The sequence below is a fragment of the Neophocaena asiaeorientalis genome, unplaced genomic scaffold, assembly GCF_003031525.2.
Source record: "Neophocaena asiaeorientalis asiaeorientalis breed wild unplaced genomic scaffold, Neophocaena_asiaeorientalis_V1.1 scaffold45, whole genome shotgun sequence".
In the NCBI taxonomy this organism is placed as follows: Eukaryota; Metazoa; Chordata; class Mammalia; order Artiodactyla; family Phocoenidae; genus Neophocaena; species Neophocaena asiaeorientalis.
The window spans coordinates 7,439,488-7,444,221 of NW_020174642.1; the positions used below are offsets into that span (position 1 = coordinate 7,439,488).

A 4,734-nucleotide genomic window follows, 5' to 3' on the forward strand; every position below is an offset into this window, starting at 1 on the left:
CCCAGCACCCCGGCCTCCCAGCACACCTGACTTTGACCGCCCCTCCGCCTGAACTTAGGTGGATGCGACACCACGTGACAAGGTCCGTTAGGACAAGTATGCCCTTGTTTATTGGCCTGGGTGTCCCTTGGTTTCTCAAAGTATGGTGCTACCTCCCCGTCTTCCGTTCGGATGCCCTTGAGGATGCCATGAAAGCCAGGCAATGACAAATAGAATCGATGAAAATAACAACGAGGGAAGCACCCGGCCAGTCGCCCACTTCCTCCAGGATATTCGTAAAAGTACACATAAAAGGTCAGAAAGCACTTTGATTTCCTGATCCACTGCTGTCCTTAGACTCCTCGGGCTTCTCCAGATGGGTTCCCCATTAAAATCCGAAACCTGAAGGGGTGTGGGGGGGGGCGGGGGGGTTGCCTGATCCCAGCCACTGTCACTGGGGAAGACCCAGCGGGCAGCCTAGTGATGGTAACCCTCCCAGGAAGCAGCCTCAAGTACAGCGCATCCTCTTAGATGGCGCTCTTCAAGGAGCCGGAGAGACAATTTCCTCTCATTTTACAGATGTAGAAACTGAGGGACTCCACTCGGGTATGGGCGAGAGAGGTTGGCGCCTGCCCCCTGTCCTGAGCTCTCTTTCTGCCCCCTCCCCCCCGATGGTTCTGCAGAGGGGAGAGAGAGAACGCACACAGGCTTCAGCTTTCTGCATGAAGCTCTGTGATCTACAGTCGTGATTGCCCCAAAAGAGTCTGGCAGCAGCAAAACTGCCCTTTGCCCTCTTACCCTGCCCTCTGACCTCTTAAATCTCCCTTCAGGCTCTGCGACTTCCTTGGAGGAATCTCCCTGAAGTACGAGTCACAGGATTGCATGGGGTGGAGCTGGAACATTTTGCTTAGGAAACCAGATCCTGTTTAAACGGCACAGTTTTGCAAGCACCCACGTTTAGCATCCTTCAATCTCCTGAGGGCTGGGATGGGGCACGGGGGGTGGGGAGGTCACTCAATCCGCTAGGTTGCATAAGTCTTGCACAGGAAAGATGAGAGAGAAGCCAGGAGCACATATGTGCATGAGCATCTTCCTATCATCAGCCGTTGGGTAGCATCTCTGTTTTCTTGCAGATTGGAGGTAAGGATTCAAAATGCTGCAAACGGGCTCGCTGAGTCTCTTACCGAGGAAACAGTCAACAGCCACTGAAATTGGGGGGCAGGGAGCACTGGGAGGTCCAGGACCCAGCCCTAATGAGCTTGAGCCAGGTCGAAATTTTCCTCACAGCTGCTGGGCATTTCCACAGTTGAGAATACCAAAGGGTGTGGGCAACTTACTAAGTGCCAAGCATAACAGGATGGACAATGGGCACCTCCTGGACCCACACTAGTGGCTGCACTGCTGCCATTGGGCGGGGAGGGGGAGGGGGGCTGGCAGTGGGAGGTGGGAGGCAACCAAGGCTTGACAAAGGGACAACAGATGCTTCCTCCCTGGTGAAGTAGGAGCTCCCACTCCCACTCTTTCTCCCCCACCTGGCCAGTGTCATTTGGCCCTTTGTAAGAGGCACAGGCGTGCTTGTTAAAGATGCAGGTTTGACCTAGACGGGTAGGGTAGGGAGGGTGGGAGGGAGACGCAAGAGGGAGGAGATATGGGGATGTATGTATATGTATAGCTGATTCACTTTGTTATACAGCAGAAACTAACACACCATTGTAAAGCAATTACACTCCAATAAAGATGTTTAAAAAAATTAAAATAAATTTAAATAAATTTTTTTAAAAATGCAGGTTTGGACCCTGTCCCAGTGCTCCAGAATCCAGGTCTCCAGTGGCAGGACCTGGGGAGCTGCAGCAACAAGCACCCCCGTCCATATGCCGGTGGCTCACAGATATCAGAATCCCCAGGAACATTGTCAAAATGCATGCACCTTCCTTCCACGCCAGATAAGGGTCCATATGGCTTTGTTATGGATTCCCGTCATAACTTAAAGGGAAACTTTCACAATATCCAGGGCTCTTGATGTCCTGCAAATGAAGGAGGAGTATGTCCTCAAATTCCTTGCAGCAGGAACCCACTTAGGTGGCACCAACCTTGACTTCCAAATGGAACAGTACATCTACAAAAGGAAAAGTGATGGCATCTACATCATAAATCTGAAGAGAACATGGGAGAAGCTTCTGTTGGCAGCTCGTGCCATTGTTGCCATTGAAAACCCAGCTGATGTCAGTGTCATATCCTCCAGGAATACTGGCCAGCGAGCTGGGCTAAAGTTTGCTGCTGCCACCGGAGCCACTCCTATTGCTGGCCGCTTCTCTCCTGGAAACTTCACTAACCAGATCCTTCCAGGAGCCAAGACTTCCGGTGGTTACTGATCCCAGGGCTGACCACCTGCCTCTCCGGAGGCCTCTTACGTTAACCTGTCTACCATGGCTCTGTGTAACGCAGACTCTCCTCTGCAATAATGTGGACATTGCCATCCCATGCAACAACAAGGGAGCTCACTCAGTGGGTCTGACGTGGTGGATGCTAGCGCGGGAAGTTCTGCGCATGCGTGGCACCATCTCCCGTGAGCACCCATGGGAGGTCATGCCTGACCTCTGCTTCTACAGAGACCCTGAAGAGATTGAAAAGGATGAGCAGGCGTCAGCTGAGACCAAGGAGGAATTTCAGGGTGAATGGACTGCCCCACCTCCTGAGTTCACTGCTACTCAGCCTGAGGTGGCGGACTGGTCCGAAGGTGTGCAGGTGCCCCCGTACCTATTCAGCTGTTCCCCGCTGAAGACTGCAGTGCTCAGCCCGCCACTGAAGACTGGTCTGCAGTTCCCACCGCTCAGGCCTCTGAGTGGGTAGGAACAACCACTGAGTGGTCTTAAACTATTCTTCCACAAACTCTTAAAATGGAAATAGGTTGACAGAAAATAAGAGTTTCTAAAAAAAAAATGCATGCATCTACCCCAATACATGACAGACTTACTGAAGTCGAAATCTCCAGAAACTAGGCCCAGATGAGTCTCAGGCATCCAAAGTTTGGGACCCCGTCTTAGACATGTGGTTTTCAAAGTGTGGTCCCCAGACAAGCAGCATCAGCATCACCTGGGTATTTGTTAGACATGCAGGTTCTCAGGCCCCACCCCAGACTGGCTGAATCTGAAACTCTGGGTGTGGGGCCCCACCCTCCAGGTGATTCTGATGCAGGTGAAGTGTGAGAATCTCAGGCGAGACTGTGAGCTCCCAAGGGCATGGACGTGTCCATGGCTGCTCCAGAGGGGGCTGTCTGCGCCTCCCAGCTCCCAGGGCAGCTGTGTCTGCAGGAGAGACACTGCTGTGAGGGGAGAGAGCTGCCTGCCTACTGCTGTGGCAACCTCTCGAAGGTTCTAGTTTGGTCTGTCTTGCACCACATAGGCCCTAAAACCTGACCAAAGCCTTATGCATTTCCAGAGTCCCAGGAGTGCAAAGTCCAGCATGGAATGTGCTTTCTCTACTTGTTTGACGAGTAGAACAGATATCCCCAGCTCCCAAATTCACACCCAGGGCCAGTTCTAGGGACAGCTCTGAACAAAATAGGGAACCCTATGTGGTCCCCATTGAATTGACTTGGACTTTGCATTCCTGCTGCAATTCTGCTCCTGCCCTGGGAATCACGTGACACATGGAGCCTCCCATCCCGCACCCACCTGTCCCTTGTGCTTTGAAGCCCCGCTCAAGCTCTCCTGTCCATGAATCTTCTCTGGCCCTTTCCAGCCGTCACTGACCTGTCCATTCTCCACTCATGGAGACTCAGTTGCCCTCAGCATTTGGCACTTCTGGGGCTCTTGGACTTCTGTTTTATTTCCCCACTGAAAATACCAAGTCTGTGAGAGCAGGCCCGATATTCATATACTCTTTTATTTTTCCTTCCCTCGAATTGTTCAGCACCCAAGAAAGTCATTGCCTAGGTGCTCAGCAAAGATCTGCTGATGACTGTAAAATCCTCATCGCGAAAGGCAAGAAATCTGTGTCACTCTTGCTGCACGAAGAGCTCTAGCTTTACATGCACCTTAAGACGGTTCCAGATCAACAGGGCATTTGTCCTGGGGCCTGTGGGTGAGCTTTGGGTCCTTTATAAAGTCAGGAAATCAGCACCACCCCCTGAAAACCATGCCTCACGGTCAACCTGGCTCCGGGAGACTTCACACAAGCCCCCACACGTGCTCCTGTCGACAACGTAACAAGGGCTTGGGTGTCCACAGACCTGGGTTCAAGTCCCAGCCTCACAGCTTGTTAATAATATTAATATAACTGTTAACCAGAGGGGACCTGCTTCTCCCTGGAAGAGTCTGGCTTCACACAACTGGTGTCTCCCCTTCCTGCACCTGCCCAGGCAGGTGTCCTGCTCTGGGAGGCATCTGAGTTTGGAAATCAAGAACTGGGAAAGCATTTCAGAGAGGAGCCTCAGGCATTGGAAAGGCGTCCAGAGAAGAAAGCTGCAGTGCCCGGGAAAAGGAGGAAAGAGCGGGGTTGCTGGACGTGATCGACTGCAGCCCTTTCAAGTCTTTCCAGACCACGGATAAAGAATGACATTTCCGGGCTTCCCTGGTGGCGCAGGTGTTGAGAGTCCACCTGCCGATGCAGGGGACGCGGGTTCGTGCCCCAGTCCGGGAAGATCCCACGTGCCGTGGAGCGGCTGGGCCCGTGAGCCATGGCCGCTGAGCCTGCGCGTCCAGAGCCTGTGCTCCACAACGGGAGAGGCCACAACAGTGAGAGGCCCGCGTACCA

General features: G+C 52.9%; 1 pseudogene; it reads left to right on the top strand.

The window, feature by feature from the left end:
• The first annotated feature begins 202 nt into the window (after nt 1-202).
• On the top strand, nt 203-2,852 carry LOC112408677 (40S ribosomal protein SA-like; annotated as a pseudogene).
• Nucleotides 2,853-4,734: the final 1,882 nt, after the last annotated feature.